The sequence below is a fragment of the Canis aureus genome, chromosome 16 (assembly GCF_053574225.1).
Source record: "Canis aureus isolate CA01 chromosome 16, VMU_Caureus_v.1.0, whole genome shotgun sequence".
In the NCBI taxonomy this organism is placed as follows: Eukaryota; Metazoa; Chordata; class Mammalia; order Carnivora; family Canidae; genus Canis; species Canis aureus.
In genome coordinates, this window is record NC_135626.1 from 33,125,001 (window position 1) to 33,148,529 (window position 23,529).

The 23,529-nt window shown below is 39.8% G+C and overlaps 1 long non-coding RNA gene across 4 annotated transcripts in view; it reads right to left on the reverse strand.

Annotated features, from left to right (window-relative positions):
- The window catches only part of LOC144286346 (uncharacterized), a 169,977-nt gene extending 148,776 nt beyond the window's left edge, over window positions 1–21,201 (reverse strand). For 2 of the 4 annotated variants that reach the window (XR_013354430.1, XR_013354432.1), the window contains exon 1: window positions 21,121–21,174. This is a non-coding gene — a long non-coding RNA (uncharacterized LOC144286346). Of the gene's footprint in view, window positions 1–21,120 lie in introns of all 4 variants that reach the window. The other 2 variants (XR_013354431.1, XR_013354434.1) reach the window with 2 other exon arrangements.
- Between the last annotated feature and the right edge of the window lie 2,328 nt (window positions 21,202–23,529).

Here is a 23,529-nt window from a genome sequence, read left to right on the forward strand (position 1 = left end):
CAAAGGCAGGCGCCAAACCGCTGCGCCACCCAGGGTTCCCCCTCCTCTGATCTTAGAATCCAGGCTTCTTTTTCCCCTCCAGAAGCCAACTGCAGAAACTTACTGAAAACCCCAAGCCGTGTGCCAGCTCTCAGCTTTGTGTAAAGCTTTCCTGTTTGCCCAGCCTCAAACCAGCTATTTGGAGTTGGCAAAGCTGTTTACTTTCAAGCCTCCATTGTCAATAGATCAAGTAGAAACATTGATAACTCAATGAAGCTCTGGGCAGCCTGCCCGTCAGGAACATCAACATGATACATTTCTATGTACAGGAAGATTTACCCCTGGAACCTAAGCAAACAGGAATTCCTGATTTTGATCCAGAATGAATATTAGTGCTGTCCACCCCCATACTTGCCAGGGCAGTGAGGAAGCTGTGCAAACATCTATCTTGGCTAAAATAGCCTTTTGGACCTTGTAGGGCACTAATGGGCTTGGGGCTTAATAGGCATGAAAAAACAGCTTACAGGGACTGGAGCTGAGATTCTCAAATGATGGGTGAGGGAAGCTACAGCTCTCCCTTCCTTGACAATTATTTATTGAGTGTCTACTGTATGGCAGGCACTGCTTTAGAAATGAGGGATGTTCAGAATAGAATACAGAGGCCCTATGCTCAATGTTGTCACAGTCTAGTGGGAGAAATAAGTAAAGCAAGCAAAGGAAGAAAAGCAACCATGGCAATGCTGTGAAATCCCCTCCAGTGACTAAGATCCGAGTCCTGCCTGACAAAGGTAAACCTCACAGCGAAACACAGAAGAGTTACTATTCCTGAAGGCCACTTAAATATGTTCTGAACACTTCAGCAAGCCAAATGGAGGCAGATCACAAAGCTAGAGCAGGCGTGGGACTGGCACTGAATGGAGATGCTGCCTCCTCGGTGAGACATTCTGGAAATTAACCTGCAAGGAGTTGTAGAAAACACATTAAAGTTTCCTCTTCCTCAATTCTCTTATCTATAAAACCAACATACTTGGGTTACTCCTTTTGTGGAGTGGCTTGCTTACTCAAGCAAGCCACTTGAGATGACTCACCAAGAAGTATTACATAGACCTAAGTTTGTCTGTGTATCTATTTCCTTGTTATTCTGACATCTGGTTTCTATCAGGTGTTTTCTAGGCATGTTTCCCTTTGCCCTGATCCTCTTCTAAACATTAGTGTCACTTACCACTGCTTCTCTGTCTCTGCCTGCTCTTTCTATTAGGTTTTCTATTAGGTTTTAATCATTCCCTTCATAGAGAAGGCCAAGTTTTGAAATTAGGGATATAATACAAGTTTTTTGCTAGATAACTGTTAACATGTTCACCCTAGCAATTTATTTTATAATGAAACATTGTGTTTTAGAAAGATGATACACCTTTTGGGCTTCAAGATTTATACTCTTTTGATTATTGCATTTTAATTACTATTCTCAACCTCCGTAGGACACACAGCTACCTCTTCTAGAGGAAACTAAATTAAACACTGATATGCCTAACTAGGGCTGCTGTCTACAGTTGCCTAGATTATTATCGGGGATGCTATTCACATCATCATCTGATGAAAGACATCTTGCAATTATGCAGTGCACAACTTGGGCAGCCATTAGACATGACAGCCTACTTACTTTAGCAGAACTCTGCTATAAAATTAAGGAATTGAATATGATAATATCTAATGAAGAGATTGAATGTGATGAGAACTAAGATTTCTTCCTGTTCTAATGTATCTGATGCTAGGAATTCTATGCGCTTGAAATAAATAGCCTGAAATTCTGTTTTATGCACAGCATTGAATCTAGAAGACTAAAGAGCACTACGACAGCATCGGTCATGAAACTGAAGGCCAGATGTAGGACTGAGCTGCCCCTTTGCATGTCTAAGAGTCTACATAGGTATTTAGCCAACTCCTGATGTCACAAGCTAGATAAGAAGTAAATACCAACAGGACAAGGTCAGTGGTTTGGTTTTGGCACTGAGAAAATGGAGTGACATAAGTGAAATGGGTATGTAATAAGCAGGATATTCCACTCAGCAGAAGTATTCACAAGTTATTGCTCTTGTTGGTTTACTTCTCCGTCTCTCTCACTAGACTCCCACAACGAGAGCAGAACTCTTTATTCAATGTCCACCATTTTCCCCTCTGCCTGGATCTTTCCTCTAGATTAACAATGAACATTGGCTTATTAAGCATCTGGGAATCCTGCAGTGACTAAACTGATCTCTTCTGCTTACGTTACTGTTTCCAGATTAATATGGCCACAGAATCACTTTTTCACCAACCATGCTTTAATATCTCACAAAACCTCCGAGGAATAGCCTGGTACCATTACTCTGAGCACTGTCTTCAGTGCCACTGAGCTGCCAATTCCTATAACTAGGTTGCATAGATGTGCAATGGGATTCACAAATGGAGGAGTATAGTTGCTAGAAATGATGACTTTTGCTTGTCCTATGCACCTAAACACTCACTCCATAGTCAAAGGATGCAATCAGAGTTGCAGGAAGTGGCTAGAGTTCCACGCCTGCTCTCAGGTTCTTCCCCATCCCGCCCCATTCTGAGTCAGGCTTCTGGCCAAAATCGCTCCATCCAAGGCTGCACTCATCCTGCCTGTGAGGATGCAAGAGTTTGCAGCTGTCCTTAAAAGGGTTAGAGGCGGACAGGGGCAGTGAGATAGCTACACATTTTAGAACATTTTCTTCCTCTAGTAACTATTATTGGCCATTTAGCCATTTTCCCATTATCTCTAGTTCCCTTTGCCTGTTCTCCCACACTCGGTTAAACCTGATATTTGATACTAGCCTTTCTAACTCTCAGCCCCATTACCAAGCTGCTGTTTTCATCCTCCAAGGCTAAAACAGTCTCTGCAAGCAATGATGTTATTATTAATTATTATCAATATTAATATATCTATTTATATTGACGGATAGTTTCTATGCCTCTTACCTCTCTTTGAAATTACTGATGTTGGGCAGCTCAGGTGGCTCAGTGGTTTAGCGCTGCCTTCAGCCCAGGGCATGATCCTGGAGACCCCAGGATCGAGTCCCACGTCGGGTTCCCTGCATGGAGCTTGCTTCTCTCTCTGCCTGTGTCTCTGCTTCTCTCTCTCTCTCTCTCTGTCTCTTTTTATTTATGAATAAATAAATATTTTTTAAAAAAGGAATCACTGATGTTTTTCAAGGAGCTGTGTGTGCTTTTGTTCACAGCTGATCAAAATAGGCCAGAAAAAAATCAGGAAAGGTGAGTTTCTGGGGCCCCCCAACATGCCAACAGCTCAGTAGCATCTTAGAGAAATAAAACCTGCTCTTGTTGCTGTCTCCTTAAAATTCTTCAAAATCCCTCCAGAGCATAAAGAGCACTTAATAATAATAACAGAGAACCTTTCTTGGGGATTCACATTGTGTGCACCTCTGTGCTAAATATTTTAACTCTGATTCTCAGAGCAAATCTACAAAGCAAATGGAATTATTAATCTGATGTTATCAGTGAAAAACTTGAGGTTTTAGGCTTTCCTACAGCTACAAAACTGGTATATGATGGAGCCAGCATTCAGACCCAGAGGCTGACTACTGGTTGGGCTTACCCACTAGGAAACTCTGCCTTATTGAAATCTGGATGAAGTGCCAACTCCTTACCTGGTCATATTAAGACCCTTTGAATTTAGGTCCCAAATTATCTTCCAAACACTTCTCCTATTACTCTTATTCTTGTAGCTGATATTCATTCACTCACCAAACATTTACTGAGCACCTGTTATATGCCAGGAACTGAGTTAAACATCACATAGCAGCCACCCAATCTGGCTCTAGACCATGAACTACATTTGTCCTACTTTGTCTGTGAGTTTATATGTATAGTCACTTTTGTCTGTAATGAGCTTTCCCTTCTTCTTTTTCTCTCTCCTTCTGGAAGAGTTTCTACATATGCTTTAAAGACTCAATTCTAATGTTATTTTCTCTACGAAGCCTTCTGCAGTTGATCTAGGCACAATGCTTCCTGGGCAGTCATTGCAGTTTATATATACATACCTTCTTTCTCCTCTCTAAATGGCTGCCTGTCTATCCATCTATCTACCTCCTACCTATATTCTGCTCTAGAATGTAAAGAACTTAATCTATTTCTTGCTAATCTTTCTGCTTCCTTGAAGAATGTCTGACATTTAGTAAATATTCTGGAATAGAATCAGCCCGCTAACTCTAACTGCTGAGACAAAATAAGGCTTATATCTGTGACATCCTTTAGACTACATTTTTAAGAGGCTTAGTCATGGGAACCCATCTTCAAGGGTCTTCAGTCTAGTTGGGAACAGCTGTACAAAAATGAAAATGCAAACACATTTATCAATGCTATAATAGAGACATACATATGGTGGCAAAGGAAAATAGAAATGGAAGTTATGAATGTCTCCTAGAGGAATCTGGAAATACTTCTTACAGGAAATGATTATTATGCTAAAGCATAGATGGCAAGTAGATCTTAACTAGGTTGACAGCAGAGTGAGCACCTTTTAGGACACAAATATTCAGAAACACATGTGAGCTAGGTCTACCCAGGGACCTAGAAGGTAAGTGTCTGAGGAGAATGAAATGGAATAGGGCCACATTGTAAAGGGACTAACAGATCATGAGAAGGGGCTTTGATTTTTTTCTGCCAAAGTAAAGATAAAGGGTCTGATTACTCATTTCCAGTAAGAGAGGAGTGCTCCCCACCAGCAAAGAGAAATGTTCTGACACCAGCTGGGTATCCTACAATTCAACTCATTTCTGACCCTCTGTATGGAGATACTATCAGATACCACAGGCAAAGGATTCAATCCCACAAGTCTGCCCTCCCACCCTCACCTCAGATGCCAGTGGCAAGTCCAGCCTATAACTTATACTTCTGATGAACTGGTAATAAATTAGAGGTTCCCACAACACCCTCCTCAGGTTTGACTGATTTGCTGGAGCCGTACCCAGAATTCAGAGAAACACTTTACTTACCAGATTGCTGGCCTACTATAAAAGGATAGAACTCGAGAACATCTAGATAGAGGAGAAGCATAGGGCAAGGTGTGGGGGAAAAGGTGTAGGGTTCATGCCCTCTCCAGGTGTTCACAGGCCTGGAAACTCTCCAAATCACCTCCTTTTAAGTTTTTATGGAGACTTCATTGCATAAACATGCTTGACAAATTCATTGGTCATTGGTGATTGGCTCAACCTCCAGACTCTCTCGCTTCCCCAGAGGTCAATGTGTGGGGCTGGAAGTTCCAATCCTCTAATCACATGGATGGCTCCACTGGAAACCAGCCTCCATCCATAGGTGCTTTCCAAGATCTACCTCATTATCTCAACAAATGGTACCTTTGTTGCTCTCCCCACTTAGGAAACTCTGAGGGTCTTAGGAGCTCTGTGTCAGAAACAGGGTCAAAGACCAAATATATGCATTTTAAATCACAATATTACAAAAGGAAATTATGAAACATTTTACATTTAAGATGGAGTAATCAAATGTCCAGCCATAAAGATAACTCCAACAATAGTATAAAGGATAGAATTTTTAGAGTAGATCTAATTTAGCATCCAGGAACCTGTTATTACTCCTCCCCTTTTTGCACAAAGAGTTGACTTTTTAAAAGGGTAGAGAATCCCTCACTGTATGGAGAAGCATAAAGTCTCTGGCCAAGTCACCTGGCTCTTGCTGCTCTTGGAGTCTTTCGGTCTTAAGTCACTCTCTGCTCCTGTGGTCTCCTCACTTGTTTGCCAAGGAAATTTCAGGTTTTCCTTTGCACACCCTCTATTTAAGGAAAGCCTAATCATCCTTATCTGGGTCCCCAAAGATTTCTAAACTTTCCATTCTCAGTATACAAAAATATAAATCCCCCATTCTAAGACATTCTTTATTCGTTAGGATGAGGATTATTTTGCTTGCAAGTGACAGAAACCCAATTAGCTTATGTAAAAAATTGAATTCATTTTCTTATTAAATCAGAAAATCCCAGAGGGCTGAATCTGGCCAGGTAAAACTAAGAGCAGGATTTCAAATTGTCACCTGGACACTCTCTCCTCACTTCTTGGTTCTGACATCATCTTCCCTTATTTTCACATATTCTTTCTTCATATGGTAACAAGTGGTGACTAGTAGCCCTAAGCTAACATGTTCCTCACAGCCTTCGTCTCAGGGGAATGTGTAGGATACTCTACCCACAAGCTGCTGTACCAATCCTTCACAATGTTGTTCATCAGTATCATTTGGATTTATATACTTAGTACTGGGCCAATCTCAGTGTCCAGAGGAGTATAAAGTCTCAGGATAAACCTGCTGGCAGTGACCTGAAAGGGGCTTATATCAACTTTAGATAGCCAATTCCATGCTCCTCTCCCCAGTTCACATTTAGTGATTTCATATTGGAAGACTGAAGCAGCCATGATGGGAAGGTTGGAGACAGAACTAAAGCAAATGAAAAAATCAGGATTTTCTCATTTGGAAAGGCAAACTGTTGGCACACCACATGTCACAGGCTCATCCTTTTTTTTTAAGGAAATAATGTGTTATATGACTGACCTGTCTACCAAGATTACATAGAATAGGAAAAGTTCCAAAAACAAAGGTACAAATGACAGAACAGACAAATGCAGTGTCCAGTATCTATCACATTCAAGTCTTTTTCTCTGTTTTTTCAGTCAAAAATGGCAAATCCTACTTTTTTGAGGGCTTAAAGTATAGTTTTCCATGTCACTTCAAATGTACACATCCCAGGGACCTGTTCTTCAGAGAACAGAAGAGAAGAACTAGAAACAAGACATATCCTCTTGAGCTCTCTCCCCCAGAATTGATTGACTGGAAAAGGCGAAGATTCATAACAATCACCTCACTCAATAGAAGTATTACTCAACACATTATAGAAGTTTAAAAAATATTCCTTGAAATACTACAACCAATAGTCATCTTACATCCATCAAATGTGTTATATTTGTAGGCTTTGTTAACTGGATCAGAGCCAAGCTGGCCATTATTTAGACTAAGGTAATACCTTTCCCTGAGATATCTTAGGCTATCCTAACTTTCCAGAAGTTATGGAAACAAACAACAAACACATTCTGGGGACTGCTTGGGGATTGGCATTTCTGTGCCTCACCCAACACCAGACAATACAACAGAAGAAAGTAGCCGTCACTGATCACCAAAATTGGAGAGGATATTAAAGAGGAACTTCCTAGAAATGAAGGCTCTTCCTGCTAGTCAGTATGTACAGACTCGGAACCCATAGATTTGGTTTCTTGCTAAAGTGTGACCATGGTATTAATCACCAGCTAGGGAAGTCTGTGATATTTGAGTTAAAAGCTAATATCATTTAATAGGGTTTAAAGATGGTGAAAACTACAGAAAAATTTATCATATGACTTTCTGTTTCCATCATGAAACTTGAGGCTATAAATTCTCCTGATTATGCAACTTTGTGCACAAAATCCTTCATAACTTGCTCATTTTCCTGGAAGGTAAAGGGTTAACTCTGATTTGGCATGATATCCCTGTGGTTGGAACCCTGCATCTCTCTAGTCTGATTTCCTTCTTCTTTCTCCTGTATATCCTGAAACACGGTCTTCTCAGTCAAAGAACGGACAGTGTCCATGCCTTCATACTTGTAAATATGTTCTTCCCTCTGCCTGGGATGCTATACAAGCCCTTACTCTCTCGGCGTGGTAACATCTTTTTCATCCTTTAAGAAACAACTCAGTATTTATCTTTTCTGACCCTATTCCCTCCTTGTTCACCCCTTTGTGCCTAAACCTGCTTGTAAGTGGTGTTAGGCTTAACGTCTCCTCTCAATACCCAATTAGAGTATCCATCACAATGATGATGTTTTGAATGCTAGTACATCTTATTGACTAGATCATGAGTTCCTTGAGAATAGGGGCTACTGAGTAATCCTTCTCTGCATTCCTGGAGCATCATGCAGTGTGGGTTACCTAGTATGAATTTCATAAATGTGATCAATTTGAATAGTTAACAATATGGTGTTTAAACTCTTTAAAAATATTACAAGCTCTACCAAGAAATAATTTTTACGTTTAATATTTTTAAATAATAATCACTGTCCAGACTTTTAACATTCATGTTAAGATATTATATTATTTTCAAGGCCATGTGTAAGTAGAAATTTTAGGAAAGACTATAAATTGTTTTATTATTATTTTTAAACACTATTCATCAAGCAGGAAGGATGTCCCAAAGTGGAGTAAAACATGTTACCAAATACTATAATGAATTGATTCTAGATAAAGGAGACAAATTGAATTGCTAATTATGAAGTTCATGTCAACAGAGCAATGGCCATTCAGTAGATAAATGAGTGGGAAAATAATTCTTCAGTTACATGAGAAAAATATCACCAAGGAAATTCTAGCTGTACCAGAAATTAATCACAATAATTTGCAAATCATTTCAAATTCCAAAGGTTCAGTGATTTTTTTCAAAGGAAGAATAACATTTTAATGGTGGAAACCTTCCTGTAGGAAAGAGGAATGTTAAAACAAAATTACTGGGATCCCTGGGTGGCGCAGCGGTTTGGCGCCTGCCTTTGGCCCAGGGCGCGATCCTGGGGACCCGGGATCGAATCCCACATCGGGCTCCCGGTGCATGGAGCCTGCTTCTCCCTCTGCCTTTGTCTCTGGCGCTCTCTCTCTCTCTGTCTCTCAGTCTTTCATGAATAAATAAATAAATAAAATCTTAAAAAAAAAAAAATTACTTTCTTTTGAAGAAATGGATATATATATATATTCAATCCAAGAGTTGAATTCATCTTACAAAGGGTGGTTTTGAGACTATATTGATCTCACTGACATGTAAAAACGTACAATGTTAATTTTCAGAAGCATGCTATGCTGAAATTAAAGGCTTTACATATTTGTTTGCTATTCTTATTGTCCGTTATGGCTGAATATTGAATGCGGAGGAACATGAAATATAGTAAATAGGTGGCTCACCGAGATGCTGCTGCTGCATATTGTATTGACACTAATCCATCAAGATCAAAAACAGATGGAGGCTCACTAGTTATACCTGATAGCCCAAGTCTTACCCTTCTCCAATTTCATCACTGTCAGACTTACTTGCTAAATTTATTTATTTTTTTTAAAGATTTTATGTATTTATTCATGGGAGACACACAAAGAGAGGCAGAGACACAGGCAGAGGGAGAAGCAGACTCCATGCAGGGAGCCCGATGTGGGACTCGATCCCGGGAACCCGGGATCACACCCTGAGCCAAAGGCAGATGCTCAACCACTGAGCCACCAAGCATCCCTAAATTTAAATCAAATGTTTACCAAGCTCTTAATATGAACAAAGTATTGTGTAGAGCATAAAGTTGAAACAAGACATAGTCCTTCCCCTCAAAAGGCAAATAATCCAAAAGGAAAAGATGAATACATTTACAAGCTCATTCCAATAAACATACATTAAGTACCTGTTGTTTCCAAAGCACTGTACCAATATCTATACCAGAGAGGTAAAAATGACCTCATTACTGGAAATGTGATTCTGATAGGAAGGATACCTAATTTCTACTACATACTTTTTGTCCCCTTTGGTGAAATTGATATTTTTATCTGTAACAATCTTGCTTAAAGTGGCTAAGAAAATTTCTCTTAGTATTGGAAAGTGAAGTCATAGAAACCAGCATTCATCAAAGACATGGAGAAACTCATGTAAACAAGAAGTAAGTTCTGCAACCAATGCTGCAGTTTACATGGAACTTGGCAAGGCTTACCATGCTCATAAATGATTACACATCTAAGTTACTGGAAATATGTTATAGATAGGATATTTCTCAAATTAATGTGTTCAAAGCCAAATGGTCAATGAAAAGTGGGAAAGACTCACCGGTATCACAAACTCATTAGAACCACAAAGCTTAATGGGGCAAAACAAATAGATTAATATGTATACCAACTATGTTAGTGAGCATAGGCTAGACTGAACTATAGTAACATTTGTTCTGAAATCTCTGTGGCTTAATGCAATAAAGACATATTGAGAAGCTGCCTTACTTGAAGTGATTCTTTGAATCTGGCTGGTTATTTTTTTAAATTAATTTATTTATTTGAGAGAGAGAGAGAGAGAGAGAGAGAATTAGCCCAAGGAAGGGCAGAAAGAGAGGGAGAGAGAAACTTTAGCAGACTCTTCACTGAGCTCAGAGCCTGATCTGGGGCTTGATCTAATGACCCTGAGATCAGGACCTGAGCTGAAACCAAGAGTCGGGTGCTTAACTGGCTACACCCCCCCAGGGGCCCCAATTCTGGATGTTTTGAATTTGTTAGGATGCCATATCTACATGTTGCTTCTGTGGGAAAAAGAAAAATTAAGAATTGAACACCAACTCTTAAAAATTTCATCCTGAAAGTGACATTAGTCATTTCCCCCATATTCCATTAGCCAGAGAACCACATGGCCCTGCCCAACTTCAAGGGGACTGAGAGGAATATAGAAGAGTACATGGCTATTCAATAATCAGTCAATGCTTGCACCACATGACAATTACCAAGTGTAAGGAAGAGATGGAGGCACTGCTGACAGTTAATAGAAGAGAGTGGCAGACAACTATTGAAAAAGAGCATACACTGTGTTGGACAGGTGAAGACAAGCAGAAATTTGCCTTAGATCCAGGGAATTCTGGTACTGCAGGAAGAGAAGAGCAAGTGCCACGGATGAGTCCATAAGATCAATACATAGACTAATCACTAGAGTTCAGATAAAACTCTCACCCAAGTTAAAGAACAAGTAACTTTAAAAAAAAAAATCAGGGACAATGGTACTTGTAAAACACAATTTAAAGTGCTGGGTTACCAAAATTTCACTGAGATTTGATTGCTCCAAACCAAGAGGCCCATAGTAGGATCCACCCAGGAGCTGAATTTGTAAGTTACTCAGATGATTAATATGTAGCCAGCCCATGGATCTCATTTTGAGAAACTACTGGCCCAATAAATGAGCCAAGTTAGAACTGGCACAGAAAGCAAAGCAAAATAACAAGAGCCAAAACAACAAGCTTTGTTAAATTTCGTAAAATTGATAAATAACAGTACTAGATGGGGGCTCAAGTTGAGTGTAAACTACAATTGCCAAGGGTCTAAAGTGGGTCATCCAATAAATTTGTGGAATAGTTGTATTATATTTTTATAATTAATCTTAATGTAGGATAAATGGCTATTTTCCTGTTTTCAAAATTGGCTCTTCCAAATATTTCTAACTATAAAAGTATCAGGGCTCTACCTTCTTTTTTTTTTTTTTTTTTTTTTTTTTTTTTTTTTTAGGGCTCTACCTTCTTTTGAGTAGTTATGTTCCTCCTTATTTTAAGGATTCCATGCTCCCATATTTGGGGAGTTTAAGAACTGAGAAGGTCAAAAGGAGAATTCTCTCAACTCTCAGTTAAGAGTTGTCTATAGTAATAGTGAGGAAGTAGAGGAAGGCACAAGGATCCAGGACACTGGCCAAAGAAATCTCCTATAATTACAAATCCATATGAGAAGGGATGACCAAAATTAAAATCTCAGTAGGGACACAAACATACACCAGCTCAAACCAGGAGAATAATAGGATCAGAGGTGTGCTAGTCTGTATCCTAGCTAAATCCAACTGGCTGGGAATCCATAGCAAGGAATCAGAGGCACAGTTTACTCCATGGCTCTTGAGGCAGATGCAGCAGCCATGATAGCAGATCTACCTGACACTGGAATATGAAAAAAAAAAAGTCAAATATACATATACAACATGAAATAAATACTAAACTTGATATGTGAGCCATGCAGTTGAGTATTGTTGCTAACTAAAAAATTATGTACCTTGGAGTAGTGGGAACTAGCCAAGGAAGAAAATGAACTAGTGAAAGAATGAAGTTGGACCCTGTCTTACATCATACAGAAAAATTAACTCAAAATAGTTTAAAACCTAAATGTAAGACCCCAGCATATAAAACTCCTTGCAGAAAATGTAAAAGAAAGATTTCATGGCATTGGATTTGGCAATGATTTCCTGGATAGAACACCAAAGCACAGGTAACCCAAGCAAGCATAGACTAATGGGCCTACATCAAATTTATGAATTTTGTGGATTCTTAGAGAGTAAAAGGCAACCTATAGAATGAAAAAATATATTTGCAGATCATATAATTAATAAGGGGTTTATATTCAGAATATATGAAGAGCTAGTTGTAAACTAATTAGAGAGCTAGTTGTAACGCAAACAAAAAAATGAAGGAAACAAGTTAGTTTTGAGTAATCTTTTATGTTTCTCCCTCTATTATCTCCCCACTATATTTTCTTTCGTATCTATCTATCTATCTATCTATCTATCTATCTATCTATCCACATATATATGTGTATGTAAACAATATTTGTATATGAACTCTGGAAGATGACTAGTGAAGTCTTAGAGTTTCTTCAAACAGAGCAGATAATCACTGGTCAAGAGACTCTGTGAAGTGAATTTACAATCCATCTAAGTGGTACTGTGATCGAATTCAGAATATCTAGAAAAGTACATGATCCTTAGACTATTTTTCCTGAAATAATACTTCTTTTAGCCCATGTAGACGGATGACATGCCCAATACAGGCAATTTAAGGAAGAAAATGAAGATGGGATGCCTGGGTGGCTCAGCAGTTAAGCATCTGCCTTTGGCTCAGGGCATGATCCTGGAGTCCAGGGTTTGAGCCCTATATCAGGCTCCCTGCATGAAGCCTGCTTCTCCCTCTGCCTGTGTCTCTTTCTGTGTGTGTGTCTCTCATGAATAAATAAATAAAATCCTTTTTTTAAAAGGAAGAAAATGAAGATATGAATATCTATAGAGCATTTTCTCTGTGCCAAGCACTGTATTGATTCCTTCATAACCCACTTTATTAAGTTTGGATTGTGCTTCCTGGTGAGAGCTTAAACCTCTACTCTTTGGTGCAATACACATTACCTTTGGATACTTACCAAGCTTGGCTTCCTATCATAAGTGGTGAGCAAACCATCAGTGGTATCACTGAGGGGGGATGTTACTCAACCATCAGATGAAGAGCAATTCAAAGGGTGCTCAAAGATATGCAAAGCTGTTTTGGACTTGACTCACAGCCACAGAAGGCACCTGGGCATGCTGGTGTGCTGAATTAATGACAGCTTCATCAGTCTTCCCTGAGCTGGGCAGTAAATACACAGGCAACCAGGTGACCTAATAAACATTCTAGAAATTCCTTTCAAGCTAAAAATAAAAAGGAATACAGCATAAGGAGAGAATCCATGGAGTAGAGATGAGATGGAAATTATTCTCCCAACTAAACATGAAATGTGTGGTAGGAAATGAGCAATCACCCCTCCTTCAAAGTAGTTCTACATTATGTGAGCATATAAATGTATTTTAATAGAGCTGGCCCAAGTTATATGTCAGACAACCTCTTTTAGAATTACCCATAGCACATTCTCTGGCAATTTTTGGTCATTTAAAGATAGATTGGAACTTGGAAAACAATCACTTTGCCCTAATGGAAATTTTATTGACTTTGGAATTAAACAATTCTGAGTGTGACTTTACACTGAGAAGCTTATTGGAATGACAACTAGAAACTGGGGATTATCACAGGATGACTGTTCCTGCCTTGAAAGTTGTTGGAAAACACACAATTCAGAGACTTAACATACTTAATAAGTCCTATCCATTATTGTTTTCATGAAAAAAATTAAAAACAAATCACATGACTGATAAAGTTGAGCAATACAATTCAGCAACCGAATGTAAGATGAGCAACTTTTCTGTTTTTGATTTATAACTTCCCCCAGGGTCATACTGAAGGAAGAATCCCCAATATTTTGCATAGTAATAGTTAACACAGTGAGTCCATTTACGATAAGGGAATAGGTACTAGCCTTCAGGAGCATCGATTTTTAAGAGCACCATTATTTTGGATGCTTGAGTACTGGAATACTTGTTCAAAGAGCACTCTCTGTGATTTATAGTCAACCCAAGTTCCCAGAAACAGGCTCGGGGACACAAGGATCCCATGCAGACTGGCCTCTGAGGAATCCAATCTGAGGACTTTTGCAAACAGGTACGGTTTGGCTGGCAGGATGTTACCTGAACACAAGACTCAATCTGTGAGCTTCGTTCTTTCCCCCCTGGTGAAAAGAATCTCTCTGCTTTTATTCTCCTTCCCAGGGACTCAGAAACAGATCTGTTTGAGGAGACTGCAGCAACCAGCCAAGGAAAATTGAAGCCACCCTGCTGAAATGAGAGTGCAGGATGGCATTCTTTTTTGGACATTTTAACCTTTTTTTTTGAGGTCTGATCAACATGTAAAGAAGTGGACATATTTAGTGCATACAACTCCATGAATTTGGGGCTCCTTAGACACCCATGAAATCATCACCACTATCAAAGTCATAGGCACTTCCATCACCTCCCAAACTTTGCTCTTGCTCCCTTTGTTATTACTATTATTATTATTAATGGTAAGAACACTTAACAGAAAGTCTATCTACCTTCTTTGCAAATTTTAAGTATACAATACCATTAGCTATTACAGTATATAATGCTGTCACTTAATTATACAATACCACTAGCTATACACTATTGTTAGCTTATACAAGATAAATAAATTCTGGAGATCTACTATATAGCATAATGCCTATAGCTAACAATGCTGTATTGACTGGCACTCTCTAATGGCCCTTGACCTCGTTCCTGGTTTTCTAAGTGACTGAGATCCCTCCCATGTGACATGAAACTGGCTCCTAGGCAGCAAGGCTGTGTCCCTATACCATTTGGATGCTGGAAGTGGAAGATGTTAGAAAAGATGGGGAAGTAGGACAATGAGTGAACAACATCTCCTCTTAAAGGTATATGCTGTGGCAATGAACTTGTCCAAAATCTCAGTTCAGGTCACCACAGCAAGCAAATAGGAAGTGCTAGCCAATTTTCACTTTAATAATTGTGATCACCCAGTAGCACTCTGAGATTAGCTCCAAAGGTTAACAAGACAGGGGGCTGGAGGTACAAGGGAAGGAGCTGACCACATTTGGTACAATTTCAACAAAAAAATCATTCACTTGTATAACAGTTCAGTGCATGGTGTTTGCTATCCAGCCCATCATGCCCCTAGGGCTTTTATTATAATTTTTCACCAGTTAGAAATGAATAAACCAAGACCTGGAGGGGACTGGGGACTTTTCCAAGGTAAATGTAACAAGGAAGTATTAGAGTGAGGATAAAAACTCAGAGTGCTAGAGGCAGACTCTTGGTTTATCATCCTCATCCACTGGCACCTATGGCCAATGCTGCAGCCACTCCTTCCACCCCCACTGCTGCTCCCAGAAGCTCCCTAGTATGTAATAATAATCCCAAGTCATAATGATAATTTTCATCATAAGCTGTGTGCTTCTTGTGCACCAGGCTGTGCTCAACGTATTATATAAATTACCCCCGTGTAATTCTCAAAACAACCTGTGAAAGAGGTATGATCATTGTCTTCATTTTTGAAATGCAAACCACATGAGGTTGTTAAGAACTTGCCCGAGATGAAAGAGTCAAGATTCAGCCCTGGTCTCTTTGATTTTAGCACCCAGGAATATAAATCTTACATACTTGTAGTCAAGAGACTCCTCTGCTTTCCTCCTACCCCACCAGTCTGGGGATTTCCAACAGCGTCACTCCCTCTTTGGAACTTCCCCTTCAGCTTCCAATTGCCCATTTTTAACCTCTGGGAACTAAGAAGGAAGGGAGACATAAAGAGTCGAGGTTTCCAGAGTCTCCCCACAAAAGATAGTCTTTTTCTTTATCCTTTCCATTGCATAGCAAATATTTTTCCTCCTTTTATTTCACCCTTTTGCTATATACCTGTCTGAGGAATCCATGGGCTTAATAAAATAGCCCCAAACAACGTAAAAAAACACAGCTGGGTGAAAATGGAGTTGTAGGAAACAAAGTACCTCTGGCTGTGAGAGATTCCTGGAACTGTTTCCTCAGGTTACCTTTAGTACTCACTTTAGTCTGTGAACCGAGAGTCCTCTGTGGCCAGCGCAACCCATTATTTTATTTCAGTGTTTCACAAGTGGGCCCAGATTTTTTCAGGGCTCTGACATCTTAATGAATCGAATTTCCTGGCTTTCCCATATACTTGTCTTCCTCTTTTGTGCACCTTTTACTAAAAGGCAGTATGCATGATCTTAGAGTCTTAGGGTGAACCCCAGTTTCTCTGTGTGGTCCCAATATTTGGAGCTTGGATTTCTCTCAAGTAGGAAGGGTTTGGGAAAAGTCAGCTTCCAAGCAAGCAAAAGAGAGTTGTCTGAAAGTCAGAGGTTCTGGATTCTAAGTATCTCCTTCATTTTATTCAGATGTCTGTGGTGGGGCACCTGGGTGGCTCAGCCCATTAAGTGTCTGCCTGCAGCTCAGGTCATGATCCCAGAGTCCTGGGATCCAGCCCCACACCATCAGGCTCCCTGCTCAGTGGAGAGCTGGCTTCTCCCTCTCCCTCTGCCCCTCCCTCCCCTTGCTCTCTCTCAAGCACTCTCTCTTTCTCTCTCAAATAAATAAAATCTTAAAAACAAAACAAAAGAAACCATCTGTGAAGTGCTTGTCCCTTGCCAGTTGCTGTGCTGCTGCCTATGTGAACTGCTCACAGTCCCTTTCCTTATCTGTAACATGAAATGGTCAGGCTGGAAAATCTCTTGGGTGTTTTCCAGCTCTTCTATTCCTGGCCACATAACGAGAAACTCATGAGGATGGTCAAACGTGGTACTGTGCTGCTTGTTTAGATGTGGGCCTGTATTTATTTAGTGGTGTGAGAAGCTATGGAAGACAGGCTTGGAGAGAGTATGACAGAGATAAAGAGACAGATTAGAATCTCCAATTTCCTCTCCACCCCTTCCTTCTGTACTTCATTTTCTACTGATACTTTGAGTCTTCCCTAGGGATGGAAGTGGAGTCATTACTGTCATCATGTGACATCTGATAATGTAGGCAAAGAGGCTTATGAGTCTGCTTCCTTCTTTTAACTGGGATACCCCATAGCAGTATGAATAGAGGGTGAGCTTAGGGCACTGAATTATCCTTTGGAATGATTTGTGATCCTCATTTTCTCTGCCATTAACTTAACTCAGGCTCTTATCAGCTCATTCCTGTATTAATACAACAGAGAAATTTAGCTGGGCTTCCTGCCTCATTTCCTTTTACTGTCCCCATTCCGACTAATCCACAGTGTGTTTCTGCTTTTACCTTTAATTCCAAACTCATAACCCTTCACTAGCTCCCTTTTTCCTCTCATTCCTGGACTATCCTTTCTCATTTGTCTCCCCACTGGAGATGAGCCCTCTACTGCACACTTTCTATTTAAAGCTCAAGGGTCATTCCCACCCCCTTCTTTTTCTACCAAGTGTCATCCTCCCTATTCCTCAAAGCCCAATCCATGTCTTTGCTTCATTATGAAAATTACTCAGACTATCTTAAAACTTACCTATCTGAGACACCTGGGTGGCTCAGCGGTTGAGCATCGGCCTTCAGCTCAGGGAGTGATCCTGGAATCCCAGGATTGAGTTAGGCATTGGGCTCCCTGTGAGGAGCCTGCTTCTCTCCCTGCCTATGTCTCTACCTCTCTCTGTGTGATTCTCATGAATAAGTAAATTAAAAAACAACAACAACAAAAAAAAACCCTTACCTATCTTACTTTTTTCTACACCCCAGCTGCAATAAACAAACAGTATTAATTTACCTATTAGTTGCAAATATACATTTTTGAGTCTGGCAATATTTACATGAACAGGCAAGCAAAGTTTTTAGGTTTCTTTCTATGTAATACAGTAAATATTAATATCCTTTACCTGGACTTCAAAATTCATATTGTGTGTGTGCGTGTGTGTGTGTGTGTGTGTAACTTTAAGGCTTTTCTCATGAAACAATTTTGTCAATGGTTAACTCCTTATGATATTTTCTATTGTACTCCATGTGTATAAAAATGATGATTGCTAATCCACAAAATTGATTTCATAGCCCACTAGTTAAGACAGAAGTTTGAAAGCATTGACTTGGAGGAGACAGACGTGTTTCCCTTGCTACTCCAAGTGTGCTCTCTGGACCTATAGCACCAATATCACCTGGTGCTTGTTAGAAATGCAGAATCTCAGGCTCTGCCCCAGATCCACTGAATCAGAGTCTACAATTCTTATGCTTAATTATAGTGCGAAAAGCACTGATGAAAACAACTACATATAAAACATGAGAAATGCTAAATGGACATATGCTTGGGGGTTGGGAGAAGAGGCAAAGCCAAAAGGCCAGCTTTTATTGAGACAGACAGTGGCCTGGGTTCCTTCACATAACTTGTCAGCTTTATCTCTTAAAACAATTCTACAAGTAAGATGGATATTATTATACTCATTGTCTGAGAGGAGAATACTAAGGCTGAGAAAGATTAAGAGCCTTGGCCCAGCTCATACCATTAATGAAACTGAGGCACAGATGAGAAATCCTATTTGCAAAGCATATATCCAATAAAGGGAGCATATGCAAAATATACCAAGAACCTTAAAACTCAATAATAAGAAAATGACCCAATTAAAAAAATGGACAAGAGATCTGAATAGACACTTCAACAAAGATCTACAGGTGGCAAAGAAGCACATAAAAAGATGTTTAATATCATATATCATTAGGGAATTTAATCAACAATGAAATTAAATTAAACAACAGTGAAATATCACTACACATCTAATACAATGGCTAAATCTGAAAACACAGATGACACCAAGTGCTGGCAAGAATGTGGGACCACAGAAACTTTCATTCTTTGCCGGTGAAAATGACAAATGGTAATGATACTGGAAAACAGTTTCTTACAAAGCTAAACATAGTCATATCATATAAGCCAATAGTCTTATTCCTAGACATTTACCCAAATAAACTGAAAATTTATTTCTCATAACTGTTTATAGCACTTCATTCATAATTCATAATTGTCAATACATGAATGCAACAAGATGTCCTTCAGTGGATGAATGGATAAATAAACCAGTACATCCAGACAACAGAATGGTAATCAGCATTAAAGAGGAATGAGCTACCAAGCCATGAAAAGACATGGAAGAAAATTGAAAACATATGGCTAAGTGAAAGAAGCTAATATGAAAAGGCTAGGTACTGCATGACTCCAACTCTATGACATTCTGGAAAAGGCAGAAGTATGAAGACAGTAATATATTAGTGGATTTTAGGGCCTCAGGGGCAGAGAAGGCAGAATAAATAAATGTTATCACAAGGCATGTTTAGAATAGTGAAACTTCTATATGATTCTATAATGGTCAAAATATGATATTAAACATCTGTCCAAAGCTAAACAATGGTGTAGCTCAAGCATGAACTCTAACATAAACTACAGGCTCTAGTTTATAATTATATATCAGTACTGGCTCACCAATTACAGCGAATGGACTATACTAATACAAGATGTTAAAAACAGGAGAAACTGTGTAGGGAGAAGAAAAGGAATAAATGGAACCCTTTATGCTTTCTGCATAATTCTTTCTGTAAACCTAAAAACTGCTCTAAAAAAATTAAGTTTAGAAAATCAGAAGCAAAGCTAGAATTGGAACCCAGGCCTGTTTGATATGAGAGACGTGCCCCAAAAGGGCACTCAAAACTGTAAAGAAATGGAAGTAGGTTTTCCCCAGGTGAGAGCCGATCAAGAATGTGAGAGCGTCTGCCGGACTCTTAGGGTTTCCAAGAAAACAAACCCTCTCTGCAAAAACAGTGATGCAAACAGTGAATGTCCATGAAATAAATCCCAAAGAGAAATAAAGAAACCAGCTCCACACATATCCTTCCAAAGAATAAAAGAGGGAACATTTCCCAACCCATTTTAGGGAGACAGCATTACTCTGATTCCAAAATCAAAGACACTACCAAAAAAATTCCAAAAGAAATTTTATGATTCAAGCAAACATGACCTTTTCTATTCTTCCCCACAAATGCTCAGCCATGGCTCAAAAAGACCCTCTGACTTTGTGTGAATTTCCAACAAAATAAACTCAATTACCAACAAGGAAGCCAGGAAACACAGCATCAATGACAGCACCATAAAACCTGTTAGTCCTCGATTTATGAGAGCAATAGAATATGTGAATAACATAAACCCCTATATCCCCGACCAAAGGTCCACCTCACTAAAACATAGGACTCCCCGCTAGCAAGCCATAAAGGCCACTCTTATAATGCTTTCTCCTGGTGAAAACATTGTGTTTGTAGAAGGATAAAGACACATCTGTGGTTTAGCTCTGTGAGCCTGATCCATCATGCTAGCACCTGTTTAATCTTGGAGTTGGTGGCACTATTCCTAGGAACGGTGTTGTAATTCCGATTGTCTCTGAAGAAATTAAGGAGAAATTAATGGCAATTATTCTTTTTGTTGCATAAATTTGAAAACTTCACAGAAACTCTTTAACACATGAAATATAAAACTGTGTGACACCATGAGATACTAGTTATTCAGCTGTAGTAAATAAGAACTTACGTCAACAGCTTGTCTCTTCCTGGGTTATCTGAAGAAATTAAGGATAGTCAGCATTTTTCTCCTGCTCTATTACATCCAAAGAAAACATTCCTGCTAAGTAATAACTTGATTTAGGCTTAGGTGGTAGTCTATGTAGACTCCAAGCTTAGAGCTGTCCCATCTTATTGAATTATACTCAGACTGTAAGTAGAAAGTGAAAGGATCCCCGCCCCACCCAAAAGAAAAATGAGATCTAGCTTTCCTGCCCCAAGAGAAGTAATTTGAGAGCCCCAGGTATGTTCCACGACCATTTTTCTATTTTGCAATAGAAAAATGCAAAAATATCAATAGTTAAGGATATTAAGGAGACAAAGAGAATGCAAAAAAGAACAGTCTCTGTGAGGCCTGAAAATAGCCTAACCATATCAGAGACAGTAAATCAGTGGTAAAAATTCACGGTGCTGTTTTGAAAGCAAGGTCCTGCCTCCAAGCCCTGCATCCCCTGCTCTCAGAGCAGCCCCATAGCCTCTTCTGCTTGCCTGACAGTTACCTCTGCTTCATTATAATGTTAAAATCTCCACCCAAGGAAGAACACAAAACTCATTAACATAACATACCAGGTATGTGTAGGCATAAGATGCCTGTGCGACCTTCTGTCCACCTCTCCAACTGATGACAAAGCTCTCTGAATATTCATCCTGGCCCTAAATAAGAGAAACCCACTCACGTGACCCTGCTTGGAGAGTCACAGCTTTGGAAGTTATGCCCCGTGATCTCCTTACTTGCTGCAAATAAAGTTTCCTTCCTGTAACGACTCCACCTGGGGCAGTCTCCCGGAAAATCACCAAGGAGCAAACTCAAGGTTAGTTCATCTTTGGCCAACTTTCCATTGTTCTGAATTAAAGAGAGTAATTTCTGATGCTGCTCCCCCAAACCAGTCTTCTCTCTGAAAGTCTATTACATTACAACACCCTGTTGACTTTTAATTCCACTGTTTTCTTTTTTTCATTTAGCATATTCATTGTTAGTCAAATGCTAGACAATGTGTTGAGCCCTGCCCATTCCTCATCATTACTTAATACTTTTCCCATCTGCCTTCACCCAGATCAAGGACATGAGTTCCCCTCTGTCCCAAACCCTACAGCTGCAGAATCTTTCTGTTCAGGGAAGTAGATCAGAGTCAACTTCTCTCTGTGTCTGGGGGTCTGCTGTGAAGCACTGTGACCTAACCCCTCTTCCTGAGGCCCGCAGAGAGTCTAGGTCGTCAATGACTGTTCAAAAGTTACCTCCTGGAGTTTTTTAGAGCTCCTATTTATTTTCATCCCAGAACTCATACTAGCAGCACAGTTCTGGGGGAAAAGCCGAGTTCAGTTTTCATCTAGAATCTCTCCTCAACCAGGTGAGTAGGAAGTAAATGTCTGAGACTTTCAGAGACTTTCCTACCTTCTAGAACCTTCCAGCACAATCTGAAGTACCAACAGCTAGTACAACAGGGCCCGAGTCTAGGGTTAGTCATCTACCTGAAACACCACGTGCACGTCCGCGTCCCCCGGAGCCCCTGGGCCTGCAGGGTCCCTGCACAGCAGCAAGGAGGAAATCCAGAGACAGCCCAGTATTGCCCCTACCAGCAATGGCATAATAGTGCCCTCTTGTGACAGCTGAACTAACTGTGCCCAGAGGCTGTGATGTGAACCCCAGGCTGATGAGCCTCCTTTTTCTCTGCAGAAAATGAGATGATATAAATGATCTGATGCCTGGGGCTTATGTCAAAGACATGTGCTCTCTTAATGAGCCGGTTGTTGGTACCTTCTAGAGTTCATTAGGTCTGTTCTTTCTCTGCAAAGACCGCTTGCGTGTGAGTGTGTGTTTAAACCGTTGTACTGAGATGAAATTTACATGCCATAAAAATTTACCCATGTGAGGTAAGCAAGCCAGTGGTTTTCAGTAAATTTACAGAGTTCTGCCATAATCACCACAATCCCATTTTAAAACAGGTCCCCCCCCCAAAAAAAAAAATTGTGCTCGTTCCCATCCCCAGCCATCCACCACCACTAATCTGCCTATTCTAGACATGTCATATAAAAGCAATCATACAAGGTATGGTCTTTCATCTGGCTTCTTTCACGTAATATGTTTTTGAGGTTTACAGATGTCGTAGCATACGTTAGCACTTTGTTCCTTTTTATGGCCAAATCATGTCCCGTTGTATGGACATACTATATTTTGTTTATCCTGTCATCCCCCTGATGCTTTTTTGGAATAAAACTATTTATGAGCTGAGGCTTCTACCCAATGTTACTACCCAATGACTAGTAAGTTGATTCTGTAGCAAAACTGGACTTTTAGGACGTTGCAAATACTAATGCTGTCTTTGTGTGGGAAGATGATAAGGTATGATCACTTCCAGACTCATTTTTGCCAGGAAGTTGTGATTCCTTTTGGCCTCTGCAGTATTCCTGTTAACTTAACAGTACTTGATAGTTAGCACTTTCCATAGCCCATGAGATTTGGTAGTTGTGAGATACTTTGAAAAAAACCCGACACGGTTTCTAGACCTAATATCTCCTATGTCCTTAGTCCGATCACTTTTCAGTTGTCTTCTGACCATCACTCTCAGGCCAGTGCTAACAAATGGATATTCGAGATCTCAGATACAGAGTTTCTGGGTTATACTTTGTCCATCTAAGCAGTCATCCATCAGGACAAGATGGCATTCCTTCTGGAAACACCCACTTGGTCAGTCTAGGATTTCCCACATTTTCTAACCTCTACCAGAATCTCTCCAAGTCATTTTTATATTCTACTCCCCCAACAGTCCTAAAATCTGGTATAACAGACCTTCAACACATGGATAGTTATATATCATCCTTGGAAGTCCCAATGGCATTAAAATGATTAAGAATTTAGTTCTCTCTCTCTGGCCTTATAGGGCATTCTCCAATAAAGCTCTACCTTGTATATTTAAGACAAGCCTCTCCTGCAGTTTTTTTAAGATTTTGTCCCAAAGCAGTTTCCTTGAGACAGAA